This window comes from Puma concolor, chromosome C2, assembly GCF_028749965.1.
Source record: "Puma concolor isolate L17-30 chromosome C2, mPumCon1.1.hap2, whole genome shotgun sequence".
Lineage (NCBI taxonomy): Eukaryota > Metazoa > Chordata > Mammalia > Carnivora > Felidae > Puma > Puma concolor.
Genome location: NC_141675.1, coordinates 63,959,660 through 63,980,215, shown reverse-complemented (window position 1 = coordinate 63,980,215; position 20,556 = coordinate 63,959,660). Strand labels below are relative to the sequence as shown.

The window sequence follows — 20,556 nt, the reverse complement described above, 5'->3', positions numbered from 1 at the left end:
ACATAAAGTCAAAGTCAGTTTAAGTGCAGGATAGAAAGTGCCAACGGGAGGAACCATCTGCTTAGATTGTCGTTTAGAGCTAAGGCTGGACATCACCAGCAGTGAATAGGTGACAGTCAGTCAGTCAACAGACAATTATTGAGCACCTGGTGAATGTCATGTACCCTTCTAGGTACTGAGGACCGAGAAGGAGCCTCTACTCCCTGAACTGTTGGTAGGCCAACCCGAGTGAAAAGGTACACTGCTGTGAGGCGAGGAGCTCGGGCTCAGTCTGAGTTCTTCTCTGCTTCTTGCATTTGTGACCTTGGGCAAGCCATATACTCTCCATGCCTCAGTTTCCTCATCTGCAATGTGAAAGTAATAAGGGTAACAGCCTCAGAGAGCCCCTGTGAAGGTTAAATCAGTTAAGTAAAGCACTAAGCGTGGTGAGAACTTAGTTATCATCCTCCTGGACACTAATCTTATTAAAACGCTGGGAGTAAGCAATGTTAGTACTGCAGAGCATTTGAAAGAAGCCACCCAGGGCTCTGACAGCTTGTGTTCCTTCAGTGGTGACAAGTTGCGGCCTGGCTTCAAACAGGCCACTGGTTGTTCTCAGCCTCCATTCCATCCCCCAGTCCGGGGATGGCAGAGGAGGGATGATGCCAGCTTGCTCAAGAGGCACTGGGAGGTGAGATGAGGTCATACTAAGTCTTGGAAGCCCAGGGTGTACTCGTATAGCACACCTCACTTGGACTAGTCACATTTCAAGTGGCTCCATATCCACACGTGACTCGTGTCTACCATATTGTAGAGTACTGGTGTTCTAAACACGGCCAAGAGCTGTTTTGTTTTGGTTTGTTTTGGTTTTTTGTTTTTTGTTTTTGGTAACTAGACACTCATATTATTTCAGACAGTGCTCTGGAAATGGCAAACTGGACTAAATAGTGAAAGACATCCTAAGTTTTATTTTCGGGACACGGAATTATCTCCTGGCTTGCTCCTACCCTACCTTCGTCACAAGAAGCCAATTGTGTACTTAAAACTCTATGAGTTCAGTAATTAATCTTTTCACTCTTGATTTAACTTGAGTACGGCTTTCAATAAATCATGCCATGACGCTCCAACGCTACCCTTCAGGCAGCTCACAAGAGCACACACACATAACCACTGGGAGCCCCAAGCTCCCACCCAGATGAAGCCTTAAGTGCCCCTCCATCATCTGGCTGACTTACCATCTCTTTCCATGGCAAACACAGAGACGCCTGTCCTGCCTCTGCTGGAGACAACCTGAGCCAGAGTCGGACACTTAACCAACTGAGCCACCCAGGTGCCCCTATATGATTTCCCTTATAGGTGAATCTAAAAAATAAAACAAAGAAGCAAACAATAACAACAATAAAGATCGAAACAGACTCACAAAAACAGAGAACAAACTGGTTGCCAAAGGGAAGGAGGGTGAAGGGAGGAGCCAAATGGGGGAAGAGGTGAAGCTTAAGAGGTACAAACTTCCAGTTAGAAATTAAATAAGTCACAGGAATGAAAAGCACAGCATAAGGAATATAGTCAATAATATGGTAATACGCTTACTCTGGTGAAAATTTCATACTGCGTATGATTATTCAATCATTATGTTGTATACCTGAAACTAATTTAATATTACACGGCAATATTGTACTTTAATACACAAGAAAAAAAATTTAGTAAAGAAGAAACAAGTCCAGAGCTCACAGATGATAAGAGGTGGAGCTGGGATTCACACCCAGGCAGGCAGTTTCCAGGGTCTGTGCTGTGAACCACCCTGTGGCCTCTCGACTTATCCAGACTAGCCTGGATTCAATTTTGTTATCTATAAACTAGAGTCAACAACATCTGTTCTGTCTACCTTAAAGGACTGTGATGAGGACCAGAAGGAGACACGGGTGACCATAGACTGACTGTACACACGTGAGAGGGCAGAAGCTTCAGAAAGCAAATTACACAGAAAGAGCTTCCCGTCTGTAAAGGTGTTAAAATCCAGACCCAGTTCCTCCATACAGTGTCTTCCCAAATGCCCCAGATGGCATTAATTTTTTCCTCTTCTTGTGCTCCACAGCATTCTGTGATACATCACTGTCCTCACACTTGTCTTTCATTGCATGTATGTGTCCGTTTCCTTCATTGCACTTCCAGTATCTTAAAGGCAGACTGTCTTTTTTTTTTTTAAATATAATTTATTGTCAAATTGGTTTCCATACAACACTCGGTGCTCCTCCCAACAGGTGCCCTCCTCAATGTCCATCACCCACTTTCCCCTCTCCCCCGCCCCCATCAACCCTCAGTTCGTTCTCAGTATCCAAGGGTCTCTTATGGTTTGCCTCCCTCCCTTTCTGTAACTTTTTCCCCCCCTTCCCCTCCCCCATGGTCTTCTGTTAAGTTTCTCAAGATCCACTTATGAGTGAAAACATGGTATCTGTCTTTCTCTGACTGACTTATTTCACTTAGCATAACACCCTCCCATTCTATCCACGTTGCTGCAAAAGGCCAGATTTCATTCCTTCTCATTGAAAGGCAGACTGTCTTGAAGATCAGTGCTTCTCAACTGGAGGTGATTTTGCTCCAGGGACATGTGGCAACATCTGGAGACATTTTTGGTTATCATGACTTGGGGGTGGGGGAGGGTACTACTGAATTCTAGTGGAGAAAGGTCAAGGATGATTCAAAACATCCTACAATGCACAAGACGGTCCCCACAACAAAGGATTATCTGGCCAAAATGTCAATAGTACTGAGATCATTACATGACCCGTTGTGCCTCAGACACGCACGAAACAATAGGTGTTCAACAAATGAGGAAATATTGACTGAGTGAGTAAATGAATAACAAATATTATAAATTACCCGTCTGTCTTGGATATAATTTTCTCTCAGCCACACTCAACAAATACATATTAAATACCCACGATATACCAAGCACATACGATAGCTGGAAAAAGAGGAGATGCAAAGGGTCACAGTCACAAGGAGACTGTCAATAACGTGGCAAATGATGAGTGCCATAGTCTTCACCAGCTTCGGGCAAAAGCACCACTCAGGAGATTTGTAAAATTGGATACATGTCCTGGCCAATCTGGATGGAACTAATAATTTTTTCTCCATTTTCTATTTTGAAAATTTTCAAATACCAAAAATGTAGAACACCATACATTAAACAATTATACACATTTAGATAGATAGATAGATGATAGATAGATAGATAGATAGATAGATAGAAATAGAAATAAAACACACCATTTTTTCGGAACCATTGGGGAATAGGATGCAGACATTATGACCTCAGCTAAAAGTATAAGCATACATTGGACTGACGTACTAATTTAATAGGTCTGGAGTAGGGTGCTGGCCTCGGACACACAGCCCAAGTTGTTCCAAAGTTCTCAGAGAAACCTGAAATAGATTATGGGAACCAGGCCACTCTTGGGAAAGAGGAAAGGCCTTCTGGAGGAGACAAACTAAGTTTTGAAAGTAAGAGTCATTCAGGTAAATAAGAAAGAGAAAGAAGGTCCAAGCAAAGGTAATAGTGTGACCACAACTTCAGAGCTAGAAATACCATGGCATGTTTTGTATTCCTGGAACACAAACGTACATGAGATGAGGCTCAAAAGGAGAGACAGACTAGTTGCTAAAGCCTCATATGCCACTTGGGGGGCACCATCAGGAGCCACTGTGCATTTGGAGCAGAGGAGTGACATGGCCAGATCTGGCTGCCAGGTGAACAGGTTGAGAGAGGAAATGATGAAGGAGGGGACAGCAGTTGGGCTGTTGCATTATTCCTGGAGAGGGACATGGGAGTCTGAACAAGGGCAGTGGTGGATCTGCAGAGGGAGGAGTGAAGGATTCAAGGGGAATTTGTTTAGGAGGTAATCAGAATCACTTGGTTCCTGATTCCCTTCTCCCCACTCGGGGCTGGAGTGTTCCCATCTGCAAGCTTACTTTTCTAAGTCTTTAGAGCTAATCATGAACCAAGACAGGGTGATATGAGAAGCTTCTGCTCAAAATCAAATCACTCTTGCTAAGGTCCTAATTCTGACAGATGCACTTTTGTCCTGTCCCCATGAGAGGCCTCAGTCTTGGAATCTGGATTCTTGCCCTGTTCCTGCCCTTATTCCTGTATATGTGTCTCAACAACCTGCCCAGGGACACACAGTCCTTCTTGGATGGGACCCCCATTGTCCTTCTCCCTTTATCAGAGTTTCCTGAAGATTTTTGCCTGGGTCTCTGAGTTCTACCTGCTCCCCAATTAACCACTGCACTTTCTATGCACTGCTGGGCCCCTCACACATGTTGGTTGTGCATGGGAAGCAAAAATATGTTGCTGTACCTTTCAGATACCTTGCCCATCCACCATGATGGATGTTCCACTGCCCCATTCACTCACCACCCCATTAGTGTCCGGGTCTGCTTCCAGGGCCTTTTCCTTCTCAGTTACCACAGCCCTGCTGTATTTACCTATTATTATTTTCCATTTCCTTATCTGCACATGAGCAAGAGGCTTGCTTGAGTGATCCTAGGGCATCTTGGGGGTCAAACGTCTTGTCAGTATCTTGTCTGATTCTCAAATCTGAGTGATAATACAGTGAGTATCAGAGCACATGCAGAAATTCCATACCTTGGCCGTGGCCATCCTAAGACTTAGCCTAGCAGCTACATAATTTCAATATTCAGTGAGTGCAAAGCCATCAAGACAGGCTTGTTTTTAGTCAATAAACCAACAAAACATGCATTGGTTGGTTGATTGCGTTGTTGGATAATCTTCTGCTAACTATCTCATTAATATCTTCCTACCTCCCAAGATTCTGGTGAATGCTTCACTCTCTTCATCTTAAGTATAATTATCCCTTTCATTTCCCTCGGTCCTGTAAATTGAGGCAAAATGCCTCCATGTCACCTCTGATTTCCAAAGAGTCTACCAAAACAGTTACCTTTAAAGAGAAGAGAGATGCCACTTGAGGACAAATGAGGTCAGTCCTGGCCGTTGGACTTGTCTCTTCAAGTTTTGCTCTGCTGGCTGTGCACAGAATGAATTTTGGCTCCCAGGTGGTGGCCTAGACCCAGGGACACTGTGTCTGCAGGCAGATCACAGGAGGCACAGCAGTCTTCCTTGCCAAACTCCTCCCAGGTGGGAGGTTCTGAATCCCAGGAGCTCCCAAGGTGGAAAGGACCTGCAGGTCACCCAGGCCAACTCTCCTATTTTACAAATTTTTAAAAACGAGGCCCCAAAATAGCAAGTGCCTTTCCAAGGTCACACATCTAATTAAGTATGTGTTTGTCTGCTGTCTCTACTTGTTGTCTGACCCAGAAATTCCACTTCATGGACTTCATACCACAGATGTGCTCACACACAGGCACGGTGACGTATAAGCAAGGTTATTCACTGCAGCATGCAACACAGAAAAGATTGGAAATGGCCTCTGTGTCCCCCATAGAGGACTAACTGTTCTTGTCATCAAACACACCGGACCACGTCCAGGCCCAAAAGCCATCTCCACCCACCACCCATGTTTCTTGGGTGTCCACCCCCACCTCAACTCAAATCCCACAGCATAAATCTTTCGGGGTGACTGCACCTGGCTGTGCCATGTGAGTTCCACCCGCAGCACAGCCTCCCCCAAGATGGTTGTGCACCAATCTCTCCAGCCCCCTGAGAGAACCACACCCTCCGTGTCTGTCGCACTAGTCTCTCCAATGGAGGTCTGACAGAACCCGCTGACAGCGCTGATTGGGGCCAGCCTGGGGCTGCAGCCAGCTTGGCCCCAGGCAGGGCTTACAGCTGAGTCAGCTGTTCACTCTTCCACATTTTTTAAATGTGCCCCTTACAGTGAAGAGAACTTCTCTGTCAGAGCACCATTTTAGATCCTCTCCCTTCTCAGCTCTGCCCTTCTCAGGGGCACAGGAGAAGAGGTGTGGGTGAGTCGGGCCCTGTGCCATTTTCACTCTCTCATGATGGGGAATAAAGCATGGTTCAGGAAAACCTAAAATACAGGCCCCATTGTCTTCCCTCTATCCCCACAGCCTTCGGGGTCAAGGCTCCTTTGTTCAGTCATCCTTTCTTTCATGTGTAAAACACAAAAGCAACTTTCTGATTCTAATGCAAACACAGTGAGAAACCTAGAAAAGACCTCTGCGGCCCCCTATGGCTTGGTTCCTATCTTGCGCTCAGTTGAGGCAGGAGGGTCCCAGGGGAACCCTGCTGGTGGGTTGTTCGGCTGCCTCGAAGTCGCCCTGCAGCCTGGGTGCCCCGCCTCCGGCCAAAACCGAGTCACAGGTTCCGAGGCTTTGGTCTCACTGTTGGCAACAAAGCCCTCACACTGGAGGGGAAACACACACCAGAGGTTTCAAATGGCTCACTTTTGTCAATATATGGTCAGACAGGTGGGGCAATGCATCCAGAATGGTGTCAATCTTACATAGGAAATCCCTATGTGCAGAGATGACACAGTGATACTTCAATGAACAAGTCCTTGGGAGCAAAAAGCCTTTTACTACATAGGCTGAGCACAGAGGGAGCTGTGGTCTCCCAGACCCTTGGGCTCCAGGTTGGTGTGCAGCTGCTTGGGAGGGGGCAGGGGCGTGGTCTCAGCGCAGATGTGGGCCTCCAGAAGGCGGACCTGGAATGTTTGAGAGGGGGAGCTTTCATAGCCATCCCCAACAGTGTCTCACAGGTCTGCGAGGGTGCATTCCCTCAATCGCAACAGGGCAGGAAGGAGAGAAAGGGGCCCATCACAGGGCTGTGGGCAGGGCATGCATATCCAAGTCTCATCCCTGTGCCTATTCTATCTTCTGACAGTAATTTTTTTTTTCTAAGAGAGATAGCCCACTGGAATCTTCTGTGGTGAAGATTTTATTCATGAATAAATGTGGAAAGGAGTAAGAGGAATTGGCTGGTAATTTGATGCAAAGTAATTGTGAAGTAAATAAAGAAAATGACATCTAGCAATTTGTAAGCACAGCATAGGATGGTCTTAACTCTAAAACTAACTCATCTCCCACAACATCTCCACATTCTGGGTTTTACCCCATCCTACAACAAAGTCCATTCTTGTTCCATCATGTTTCAATCCTTGATTGAGCCCTAAATTGTCAGTACCTGGTCCAATACTGGTCTTGGAAGAGTGGAGTGGCATTGTTAGGTTCTTCATGCTGTAGTTCAATCCCAATGTCCAGACTAGTTTTAAGGAAACTCTCTAAGGGTAGGTTCTCTGCCTCCATCAACTACCCATGTACCCTAGGCTCTGCCACTTTCCCTAGGAAAAAATCTTTGAAATTCTCTCCAGTTCAGATCCACTGCTTGGATATGGCCCATAGTGTATCTGGCTTGGGCCATCATGACACTCCAAGTGGCATTTATTTTCCATAGGTTTTGGTGTCCAGCTGATAGCCAGGTATTTCCACACTTCACTCAATGAAGCTAAACTCTTTCTTGTGAAAACATGAAGAAACTAGGTTCCCTAAACTAAGATCAGGTGACAGAAAGACCCCTCTCCATGCCAGTGGCCAGTTTGCTGATAGTCATCTTTCCTGAAGCCAAGCCAAGACTTAAGCACTTTAGGAAGAGGAGGCCCAGATCTAATTTAGCAGGGAGATAAGATGCCAGCTCATCAACACTGCATCTCCAAGACCCTTGGAGACCCAAGCAGACATCTGCTGCTTTTGGCTTCAACATCACAATGGTGTCCATCAATAACAGCAGTGAAGTTACTCCTGGGGCTCCAACATTGGACAGACTTGTGTTTATTCATTTCATTTCCCTTCATTACGAATGGGTTTGATTATAATTAGCCCACTCCATGGAGTGCTATTGGGTTTCAGAATCTTTGTATATCTGCAGTAAAAATATTTCCTTTTCATACAGGGTACTTGGTAAATCAGTATTTAGCTCAAGAGTACATTCAGCCTCATAAATAAATAAATACAACTTGCACACAGATGGCTCACCAAGCTCCAAGCACCTTCTCAGAGTGAGAACCTGGGGCTGGTGAATGGAGGGTGAGGCATGCCCCAGTGTCTCGCCTTATTGCTGTTGGCTTGAGTCATTATGGTTTAGTAAAGCACCTCTGACTGGACTCATGTTCTCCCAGAGCAGTGGGAAAGCATCACCAGCTCTCAGTTAAGGAGCATTGGCTTGGCCTTTTGGCCATGTGTACAATTAATCGGCAGGCCATGCAAATTAGATGGTAATTAATTTCTGATAGCAAGGCCATGTCCATTTAAATAACTGCTTCAGCTGCATATGCTGTGCAGTGACCACTTTGGTCTCCAGGAAAACCCTGGTCCTTCTCCTGAAGTTTGTGGGTATTGAAATTGTGTAAAGAAGGCAAGGTTCGGAGCCTTTGGGAATCCCAACCTTTGTATTCAGTCCCACAGGTTGCCTTGCCCTAGAACCGTGGGGCAGTATGGCACCATGTACCCTTGAGCCCCTTCAAGCCTGTGTGCCTTCTACCCTGTCTCATGTATCCTCTCCCATCCCACCCACAGTCAACCTACATGAGGTTGCAAGATCAGTCTTCCCGAAGTACAGCTCAAATCATGTCACTTGTCTGCCAAAAACCCACGATGGCTTCCTGTTTGAACTTCAGAATGATGTCTAAACCCCTTTGTGATGAACTTATTTGAAACTCTGTGTGGTAGGAGAAATTTCCCATTTTCTGGTGGTCGCGAAGCTGAGATCCACCCCGTAGACTGTGGCTGAGAGGTTTCTTCATTCCTGATAGTATGTGTCATGTTACCATCTAGCCTGTGCCCCACCACAGGCTGCTTTTTAAGGCAAGATGTGGCATCTTCAAGCCAACGTTGTTTCTTACCTGGTAATTACCACTGGCTTCTAGGACAGTCATAATAATAGTCGATTACAGAAATTTCATCTGACATGGGTGTGAGAAAGGAAACTGATAGATGGTACCTGTTCCCAGCATTCACTGCTCACACACATGTGTGAGTGTGTGTTACACATAATCACAAACTGGACAGAGCCCTGTACACCTCTTCATCACTAACAGTCTACTAACCAGGGGGCCCTTGCCCCCTAACTGCAAAAAGGGCCTGTAGACTCAGGACTAGAAGCTGAAACCGGAAAGTCTCAATACAGGCTGAGAATGACTACTGGGAGGGGGCTCCAGGCAGGAGAGTTCAAAGGACCCGAGGTCAAGACAGTGCAGAGAATCAAAGCCAGCCCCCTATCTGCAGGCTAAAGTCAGAAAAAAAACAGGGACAAGGGGGAAATAAGAGCAAGCTGAGCAATTAAAGGAACAGAGGCAGGCAGAGAGAACTCCAAAACTGAAGAAAACCCAGACAGAAACCTCTTGTAGCCTCCTGCTGCTGAGGCCAGGCCTGCCAGAGTGAGCCCAGCCCCAGTGCAGCCTCCGCAGTATTGCCGTTCCTGGCCCCCACGCCCAGCCTGGGGCCTTATCAGCGGCAACCTGTCTCCCTCCACCATGCCCAGTTCTCTATGTTCAAATCCCCCCCACCTAGCTCACATGTTCCTACTCTCTCCCTGCAAGAAGAAGCCTGTGTTCCTCTCAACTTCATTTCTGTAAACATTTTAGTCTCTGCCGCTGAGTTCACCTTAACCAGAGGCTCTCAAACTCTGGAAACACATTGGCATTACCCAGTGAGCTTTTATAAAATACTGATGACTTCAACCCCAACGATCCTGATTTTATTTGGTCTTGGGAAAAACCTGGCAGGGATACTTTTCAGAAAGAAGCAGCCTCGGTGACTCCGATGTACAGCCAGGGCTAAGGAGGACTGACTTCAACCATTCCTCTGCCAGTAGAATCTCAGCCATGGAAGACACTCCCTACACACTTAGAAAAAGCAGACTCCATGCCCCCCCCCCCCCCCCCCCGGCTGTTTGAAGGACATCAAACACACCCCATGCCACAGGGCATTTGCCCTCACTGTTCCCTCTGCCTGGAATGCCCTTCCATGGTTTGATCCCTCGCCTCATTCAGGACTGCTGTGATGTCACTCCTCGGAGTAGCCCTCCCTGATGCTCCTGCCTAAATGAACAGCTCCTATGACTCTCCACCCCTTCCCTTGCTTATTGGTATTCATACCATTTCTCTGTGCTGATAATACATTAAACTTCCATTTAATTATGTTTTTATTGTTTAGCCCCCAGCAGAATGTAAGCTAACTATGGGCAGGGACATTTTCTTGTTCAACATGGGTATCCCCAAAGACTGGGACAGCTTCTAGAACATAATAGTTTTCCATAGATATTTGCCGTTTGAATAACGAACTGAGTTAACAGATGAAGAACTTGGCACTCAAAAAGCGGGAATGCTAAACACCCCACAATACACAGCACACCTCCCCACAGCAAAGCCATGTCCGCAGTGCTGAGCTGAGGAATGCCGGGCTGGCAGTCAGGTGGGGAGGTTGGGAGTGAGAAGGAGGTATCAGAGCTGGTCCGAGAAGGGAGACAGATAGGGAGACTGGCAGGAGTGGATGAGTCAGGAAGTTAAATGCCTGGTTCTGTCACTTCCTGGGGTGTGACCCCTGTAGGCCATGCCCTCATTTGGAGACTAGCACCCACCCTCACCTCCTGTTGTGCCAACCAAAACTATCTCCACACATTGGTAAATTTCTTCCCTGGAGGACAAGACTGTCCTGATTGAGAATCACTGCAAATCTACCCTCTCCTTCCTCAGAACTTTGGCCTCCCTTTGGGAGAAGCCTTCTCCAAAGTCTTGGGTTCCATTTTGAGGCTCCTGCTGGACTGTGGGCTCTTTACTCACTGTCTTCCTGACTCCCCTGTGCATACTCCTGCCTCTACACTGCGCCTGTTTCTTCACACACAGGAACAAGGAACATCCAGGGGAATCGGATTCTAAAACATCTGGCAACCTTTGAAGACAAAATGACCTAACTTAGGGCCAAACAGAAATAGATCCAAAATCTGGAGATTGTTCCAGATATTGCTGACTGCCATGTAGGTGTAATGATATCAAGCCACTATGCTAGACCAGTTCGTAGATAACTAATATAGCTCTGATACTATAGAGAAGGCTTGTGAAATAAAAGACCAACAACTCTCTGTTAGTCACTGCAGAACATTTGAATGAAAGCTGGGAAGGAAAAAGCACGGAGGGCAGAAAACCAAGTGACTTGATTGGCAGGTGAGACCACAGTCCCTGGGGGCACCAGGGAGGGCTCAGGACTGCATCATTTAGCATTTAAAGATGTTGCTCTTTCTTCATTCAAAGGGGAAAACAACCTACTTTTTGTTTGGTTTGGCTTTCTTTCTTCCTGGTTTAGGATTCAGCACATCACCCACGTTGGTGGATTTCACTGAAATATTTTCCCCAAATGACCTACAGTTCCATTTTCTAATGTGCTGCCACCCTCCCACAGCCTAGCAGTCAGAGATTGATATTCTGTAATTTTCAGCCACTAGCTGGAGCTTTTCTGTGCACTTCTGTAATACTACCACTCGTTATAGGTAAAAATGAGGGAAGTGATTACGGCGCTGGTGGAAAATCAGGTGCAGCTGAAACGCAATATAAGTCTAAACCGTAGAAGGGCTGGGAACCCACAGCTTGACTGAGCAAGTACACTCAGCAACCTCAACGTCAAATTGCTTATTGTAACGTGGGGCTGGAAGATACGGCAAAGCAAATTCAAGTTACCTTGAAAAATAATTAGTGAGATGCAAAGCCTTGGAGATGGAAAATTTCTTTGAGATTAATTATTGCTGCTCAAATCTAGCCAGTCTCTGTCAGCAGCAAGGACAGTCTACAGCTACAGATCTCATCTCTTTGAGTGCTGCTGGAAGCTTCTGTTGGATCCTGATCCAAAATCAGCTTGAGTCTGGGGGTACCTGGGTGGCTCAGTCCGTTAAGCGTCTGACTCTTGATTTTGGCTCAGATCCCAGCGTCATGGGATCAAGCCCCGTGTCGGACTCTGTGCTGAGCGTGGAGCCTGCTTAAGATTCTCTCTTTCTCTCTCTCTCTTCCTCTGCCCCTCTTCCTTGCTTGAGCCTGCACAAATGTGCTCTCTCACCAAAAAGAAAAAATAATAAATGAATAAAAAATACAATAAAATCAGCTTGAGTCTAGCATTAGAGGGGGTAGCCCATGCTGCAGAGGGAACTGCATAGTCAGAGGGTCAGATGAGCCCCAAATGCACAGGGAAGAGAAAAATAGGAAGCAATATCTGAACTGAACCACCAAGTCAGATTTAGAGGCCTTAGCCTCATCTAGTAACCCAGGCAACTGTCAATTCTTTGTGTGGAAGAGGAGAGATGAATGATGAATGTCTCCTTCACTCACAATACCCAGCGCACCCTCAGTGGTTGAAGACAAAAAAAATCCAACAGAGTGACACATCCCATTTCTCACGTGCAGCACCCCTCCTTGGGAGCATTCCAGGCACAGAGGCAGAAGTTGTGAAGTGAATGAAAATCATCAGCAACAACTGGAAGGGAAACTTGAACGGTAGAGGGGGTGGGGGTCTTCGCACACCCGACAGGACTGGGGCTCACATCCCACGAAGGAGGGGGCATGAGAGAGCGGCAGGTCGTTTCCTTGCACGGAGGTATCCTTTGTCCTTTAGAGCTGACGTCATCATCCACTACAGCCGGGAATGGCAAGCACGCTTTCTGCCGACTGTGCTGCTGGCCAAGGATCATGCAAGCCTCCAGTGAGTTGGGGGAGGGTGTCTGCATGAAAACACAGCTGAAGGAACAGGTGAAAACAGGCGCAAAACACAAAACAACCAGAGGAACTGTGATCGTCGGTTTTTGGTCTTTCTCCTTCTGTAGGAGCAGCCAAAGTAGTCAACATTTGGAGAGCACGTGGAGTCCCTCTTGTTCCTGCCTTTGTGGCTGCAGCTGGAGGTTCAGATGACTAACCAGGCTTCAGGCAAAGCTGTAACTCACAGGATAAGGAGGGAGGAAGGGAGAAAAGGAAAAAAAAAAAAAAAAAAAAAAAGGATCTGTCAGTGGATTTGCTTTTTTTGGGAAGTGAAAGCTCCTATCCATACATTCAGCCCAAGGTGGTACCAGCCCACATTCGCCTGTATGAGCATTAAAAAAGAGGCCCCTCCAGGTGCCTGGCTGGCTCAGTAGGGAGAGCATGAGACTCTTGATCTTGGGATCGTGAGTTCAAGCCCCACGTTGGGTTTAGAGATTACTTAAAAATAAATAAATAAACTTAAAAAAAAAAAAAAGAGGCCTCTCTTCCTCTAGGGCACACAGTGTGGTGAACAGGTTGCAGCTGGATTTTAGGTATCAGCCACTAAACCAACATGCACACCCCCATGATCACCTATGTCAGTCATATCCCCGTAGAAAATAGACGGAGCGTTCAAATTAGGACAATTCAAGGAAGGTTTAATAACGGACCTTTACTAAGGTGTGGGCAGGGTGAGGGGAGGAAGCACAAGGGGGTGCACAGAACCTCTAGTCTGAAAGGATGAGAGTCACGGTGTCACTGGACCTTGGAAAGACAGGGTTGGGTAGAGGAGGTCACCTGCCAGGTGCTGTGACCTCAGGAAAGCCGTTCAGTCAAAAGAAATCTCACAGGGAGGAAGTTCAGGGAATAAATACGGCCACCTCACTCTGCTCTGTCCCTCCAAGCTTCTTCTGGGATTCACTGGCTAACTGACTCACCTGGAAATCCAGAGGGAAAGGAGTTCATTGATGTGGCTTGTGCAGGTCAGCTTCTGGTGCAGAGAAGTAGCTAGAAGGTGGACAGTGCACCTGGTGGTACACACAGGAGATATCCACCCTCCAAGGCAGTACCGCTCCAATCATTTATTTGCTATTCAAACAGGTTCAGAACTGTCTACCCAGTGCTGCACCGGGTTCTGGGGACACTTTGACATGTCTATTCTGGGTCCCTAACCTCAAGCAGCTTTTTTCTAGTAGGGGAGATAGCTTCCTTGCTTGCTTTCTTGTTTCCTTGCTTCCTTGCTTCCTTCCTTCCTTCCTTCCTTCCTTCTTCTCTTTTTGCCTGTGAATCAGAGTAAATCTAACCATCTTGGGAAATTAGAATTCTTTTCTCTTTACATCCAGCCATGTGGCTTAAGCTTCCACTTAAGTGACTGGGTGGGGGTGGTGGGGGGAGGAAGGGGCTGATGTTATCTTGAAGGCTCCTGACAGCTTGCATTTTATGAGTTTGCCTGCTTTATAAAATATTAACCAGAAAAATATTAAAGTTTACAAATGCAGCAACAGACCCAGAGGGACAATGTGATGATATCATTTTTGATAGGTTTTTAAAAACATGAAAAGCATATCTGACAACAAAAGGGGTGAAAAGTTCATGTGAATCTCTTTTCCCCTTCAGAGTAAGCAGGGTGGTATATATTTGTTTTCTGTGGACAGTGCTGACTCACCACGGATTTAAGGATTACTAATGAGTGTTTTCGCTTCTCATTTACAAGTGGAATATATTAAGAAATTACTCACCCACTCTGTGTGGTTTTTAATTGAAACCTACCTCTCTGTGTGGATGAGCAAAAAATTGTTTTTCCTTGCATACAGGGGCTGGTTGACCTTTTCAGCTTCACAGGGCCTGAAATGTGGTCGGCACATTTCTGCTTTTCACATGAACAACCCGTGCAATCTGTTTACATAGAATAACCGAACTGCCCGATGTTTCTTAGAATCCAGAATTCATTGCCCTAGAATATTCTCTCTCTCTCTCTCTCTCTCTCTCTCTCTCTCTCCACTCCCCCTGCCCCACCTTCTGAACACTTTTTTTTAATGTTTATTTAGAGAGAGAGAGAGAGAGAGAGAGAGAGAACATGTGGGGGAGGGGCAGAAAGAGAGGGAGGCCCCAGGATCTGAAGGGGCTCTGAGCTGACAGCAGCGAGCAGCGAGCCCTATGCAGGGCTTGAACTCATGAACCATGAGATCATGACCTGAGCTGAAGTTGGACGTTTAACCAACTGAGCCACCCAGGTGCGCCCTGAGCACCTTTGAAGCAGAGAAGATGCAGCATGAGATGGCATATTTATTAACCCAGTTTCTACTCTCTATTTTAAAATATGCAGTAGACCATAGTCTGGGAGGAATTATTACCCCAAATGTGACAGGAAAAGAGTGATTATGTTCTCATATTCAAACACTAGTAAAAATCAGTAAAAACCCGACATCAATAACTAAATGGACAAAAGACATAACTAGACAGTGCTTTGAGAAATCACATCTACCAAAACGAGGAATTTAGCAAATATTTTTAATGATAAAGCTCAATGTTGTAAAGCAACAGTTAACTGGGCTGACCTTGTCGACCTTGTGTTTTTTTAAATAGTAATATTCATGGCTTTCTAATTCTGTTTCTGGAGTTCCATATTAAGGGAATAATCTATCAGAAAAGCTATATGCCTTAAGATATTTATATATCATACAACCTGTTACATACTGTAGCAAAAAATGGAATCACCCTAAACCCTCAACATCCACAGAGACATTCAGTGAATTGTAGTATATCCATTTTTCTGACTATTCTGTATCCATTAGAAATGTTCGATATATCAACTGAAAAAATGAAAACTGTGTATGTACTAAGTAATAATTATTTTAAAATATGCACAGGGGAAAAAAAAACCTGGGAGGAAATATTTTAAAAATACTGAGAGTGATCCCATGCATGATAGTTTTTTCTTTTTCCTAAGTTCCAAAAAAATTAATAGAATAAAATTGAAACCTGTATAAAAGGCATAATTTACAAGGAAAATATAATCCTACCCATGTCATATCAGGAGCAGTTCTCCACCAGCTTAGTTCAAACAGCAGGAAAAGTGCTGTTGTCCGTCATGAGTCCTGGATAGTGGGCCCATCTCTAATCACTGTGTAATTTTGGTCAAGCCCCTTACCTCTCTGATTTTGTTTTCAGAAACGAAGAGAGATGCACTGAATTATCTCTCAAGCTCCTTCTGGCCCCCAAATCTATGAATCTTGATATTCTAGGAGGAAGAGTATGTGCCTCAATTCACTGAAATCACAAACAGGAACTGAGACACTTCTTCACCTAAATCAGGGGCAAAATGTCAGGCAGAGAAGGGACAGAATCAGAAACTAACGTGTTTGTCTCATCAGATATTGCTCAGAAAAGACTAAACAGGGTCTTTCCCACTGAACTCCTCACATCCTCTGTTTTTAGTATATAAAACCAGGCTTTATGGAAGGGCGAGCTTTATCAATTATTCAGCACATGTCAATCTATTGTTATTCGGCCATGTAGAGGTGGTGCCCTTTATATAGGATTTGGGTTTCCATATGCCAATACAAAACCTATATCTCTAATTTCTAAGTCCTCTTGCTTTTCTCGTGGTCATTCACAATACAGAGTACTCTGAGCTTCTACAGATTCAGTGTCTAAAACTGAAGGTGACCCTGGATAATAGAATCTACCAATTCTTCATGCAGGGGAAAGTGAAGCATTAGTAGGAGGGTTTGTTTTTTGTTTTTTGTTTTTTTAATGTTTGCTTATTTTGAGAGAGAGAGAGAGAGAGAATGCGAGCAGGGGAGGGGCAGAGAGAGAGGGAGACACAGAATCGAAAGCAGGCTCCAGGCTCTGAGTTGTCAGCACAGAGCCCAACACGGGGCTCAAACTCACAGACCCTGAAATCAAATGATCTGAAATCAAGAACCGGACATTTAACCAACTGAGCCACCACGCACCCCAGTAGGGGGTTTCTTAGCATGCTTCAGGGCCTGGAAATGCTCTTCATTCCTTTTTCCAATGATAGAGGTTTTAAACATTAGATTGGTCTTTTCTTAGGGGCCGAAGTAAGTAAATCATCTCTTGGATTAAATGTAGGTTGATGGACTCCCCTTAATCAAAGAAGTTTATCAGTGGTTGATAAAATGAAACCTGAAATATGCTTCATCTCATGGGTGTTAGTGGGTGAGTCAATTCCTTCATTTGTAAAATGGGAGGCTTGGGCTTTATGCTTCCAAAGCCACCTTTCAGCCTCCTACTTTGCAGGCTTACTACAGAGCACCTATGGCTGACCCAGGAGCTACTAGAAAATGCAGATATAGGAGCTTTTGGGATTCTGGCTCTCAGGAAATACCCACAATAGTTACTTACATCCATGAAAATAGAGAAACAAATGGCAAAATAGTCTGGCAGCTGTGCAGACTTTCCAACGTACAACTGCTTAAGGTGACAACCTACCTGATCCCTGAGCATGAAAAACCTCACCCACACTTGCCCTGTCTTTTCTTCATAGGAGAGTTCCTAGGTCCAGGAGGTGCCGGGACTAGAGGAAAATGCAGAAAAGAAACTATAAGATCTGAAAGAAAAATATTTCCCTGGAGAATTTCCCTGACCATTGAGGGGTCAGTTAATAATGAATACATTACGAATCTCCAGAGAGCTTGGGGTTCCAGCAGGTGGGGATTTACTTCCTGACATGATTGGACATGGAGGAAGGTCACAGGTTCAGTCCCCGGGCCCCCTTCCCTTCCTCAACTGCACACCCTTCTTCAGAGTCTCATCCAGTCTTCCGGCTTTAAATATCAGGCTGCTGACAACTCCCAAATGGATCTCACACCTAGCTGACAACTCCACTTGGATGCCTTATAAGACATCTCCAATTTAAATATCCAAAGAAAAGTCTTTTATTTTAATGTTTATTTTTGAGACAGAGAGCGCAAGCAGGGGAGGGGCAGAGAGAGAGGGGGACAGAGGATCTGAAGTGGGCTCTGCACTGACAGCAGAGAGCCCCAGGCGAGGCTGGAACTCACCAACCATACCGCGAGATCAAGACCTGAGCGGAAGTTGGATGCTCACCTGACTGAGCCACCAAGGCGCCCCTCCAAAGAGAACCCTTAATCCCTGCTTTCCACTTCTGAATTTGGTGCTCCCCCCAAAACCCAGGAGTCATTACTGGTGTCTTCCTTCTTCCTCATCCCTCACCATCATTTCAGCTGTCAGCTCTGTTTCCTTTGAGATCCAACCGGCCCCATCTCCACTGTCACCACTGAGGTTCCAGCCATTGTCACCTCTCGTGGGGGCAACACGAATAACCTCATAATTACTCTCTCTACTTCCATTTCTGACCCCCCTCCAATCTAGTTTCCACACTGCAGCCAAAGGTTCTTTTCAAAACACGGTTTGAATTACACTGTTCACCTGCTTAAAACTTATACCTGTCTCTTCACTGTGCTTCAGGTGAAATCTTAGGCTCGTGCTATGGGGTCCTAAGGCATTCACGATGAGCCCCTTGCCCTCCTCTTCACCTCGCCTGGGGTCACACTTCTTTTGGTCCAGTGCACTGCAGTCCCACTGGCCGAATTAGCGTGCTACATGTGATCCTGCCTTGGAGTCTTTGCCCCTCTGGTTCCCTTCCCGCCCCCCCATCCCCCCACCCCCGTTTGTGTGGCTGACTCTTCTTCAAGTTTCAGTGTCAGTGTGACTTCTACAGAGAGATCTTCTCTGATGACCTATCCAAAGGATACCTCACCTTCATTTCTGTCTGTGACAGTACCCTGTTTATTCTTTCTTAGCACTTTCTAAAACCTGTCATTATTTTATCACTCATCTGATTACTGTTCTAGTAAGGACAACGTCAATGTTCCAGACAGGAGTAGAGGTTCTCTTCTTGCCTATGTGTCTCACATCCAGCATATAACTGGTGCTCAATAAATATCTGTTGAATAAATTAATTAATTAAAGGACATTAGTTATTTCTATTTTGTGGCTAGCTGTTAGGAAAACATTCTGATGAACCTAATCTGACTGAGGCATACTGTTCTGTTCCCCCCACCTCTGTGCAAGTAGAGGTTTTGCCACACAAAGGGAAAAAAGAATTTGCAGCCTCATTTCCTGAAACCAACTCTTAAAAGAATAGAAAACTCTGTTCCTTTTTCAGGAGGGCTTCTGAAAAGTTTCCTTTTCTGTAGCCTCTCCCCCAGAAAGCTTTGGTTTCACAGGGTAAAGAGAATATTAATTATAATTTATGTGAGCTGCTCTCTATTTTATAGTCAATTGCCTTGTAGCTCAATAACATTTAGGCCTATCATTAATATGTGTCAGATTGATGTTCTTTTAAGTTTTATTTAATTATAGCTCAGATAATACAATTTTCCCTTTTTTTAATTAGAGGAAACAATACATCAACTGGATGGACTATTATGCAACCATATAAAATTATTATTATGTAGACATAGTAACAAGCAACAATGTTTATGATTCATTGTAAGAGGCAACAGCAGAATACATAATTGCTCTGATTTATAATTAAAACTATCAAAGTATGTATACAAATGAACAAGAACGAATAGGAAACAGGAAAAAAACACTTTGGTTTTCTAGTGTGTTTTATTTATGTATGATTCTTTTAAAAATTATTATTATTTCTTGGTCCAATATTAATTGCACAATCGTCAGAAGGAGCATGGGCTATAAATATGGCTGCTGGTACATACCTGAAGTTACTGTACCTACTAGAAATGCATGGTGCTAGCCTGAGAAAGTCTCACTGTTATTTGGGCTGCCTAAAAATTGTGCCCTTCTGTTTAATGCTTATGGCTTTAGTGCCTGATTCAATGCTTCTTCACTCAAATATCCTATCAGGAGGGGCACTTGGGTGGCTCAGTTGGTTAAGCATCGATTTTGGCTCAAGTCATGATCTCATGGTTTGTGAGTTCGAGCCCCACATTGAGCTCTGTGCTGATAGTTCAGAGCTTGGAGCCTGCGTCGGATTCTGTGTCTCCCTCTCTCTCTTCCCCTCCCCCGTTCATGCTCTGTCTCTCTCTCTCTCAAAAATAAATAAACATCTAAAGTTTTTTTTTTAAATATTCCTATCAGGAAATGACAGAAGATGAGCATCTGTAAAAGTTATATTTCCTGTTTGTGCTCCATGAGGATGTCTGTGTGAAAGTGTGCTGGTTAGGGTGGAGGAAACGGGAGGACAATATATTTAAAATAAATGCAACAAAGTGTGCCTGGGTGGCTCAGTCAGCTAAGCATCTGACTCAATTTCAGCTCAGGTCAGGATCTCAGGGTTTGTGAGATCGAGTCCCATGTTGGGCTCTGTGCTGGGCATGGAACCTGCTTAAGATTCTCTCTCTCTCTCTCTCTCTCTCTCTCTCTCTCAACAAATTAAAAAAAATAAACTTTTATAAAATAAGTTACAAGGAATGGAATGGATTTCTATGTCTTATGTGCAACAATTCCCAAGATTTATTGCTGAGTTAGTCTTCTTTAAAAAGTAGAAACATGTCACGCTCGCTTCAGTGGCACATATACTAAAATTGGAACGATACGGAGATGATTATTATGGCCCCTGAGCAAGGATGGCACACAAATGCATGAAGTGTTCCATATTTTTTCTTTTAAATAGACATCTGACTATTAACAAAAAGTAGAAACATGTGCATTATACCATCATTTGATATAAACAAAATAAATTAAAAAAAAGAAAGTCAGAGGAGGATATATATTTATATCTATATATAGATTTTTTTAAAGCATGGCTTTGCATAAATATATATACTATATCTCTATAATACAGATGTGCATATTAGACACTCACATGCAGAGACATGTTTCTGAGCAAAGATTTATCTGGAAAGAC

The 20,556-nt window shown here is 44.8% G+C and overlaps 1 non-coding gene across 1 annotated transcript; it reads left to right on the top strand.

Annotated features, from left to right (window-relative positions):
* Positions 1-20,203: 20,203 nt before the first annotated feature.
* LOC112850526 (U6 spliceosomal RNA) lies at positions 20,204-20,310 on the top strand. Its single transcript, XR_003222650.2, has one exon. It is a non-coding gene; the product is annotated as a U6 spliceosomal RNA (small nuclear RNA).
* Positions 20,311-20,556: the final 246 nt, after the last annotated feature.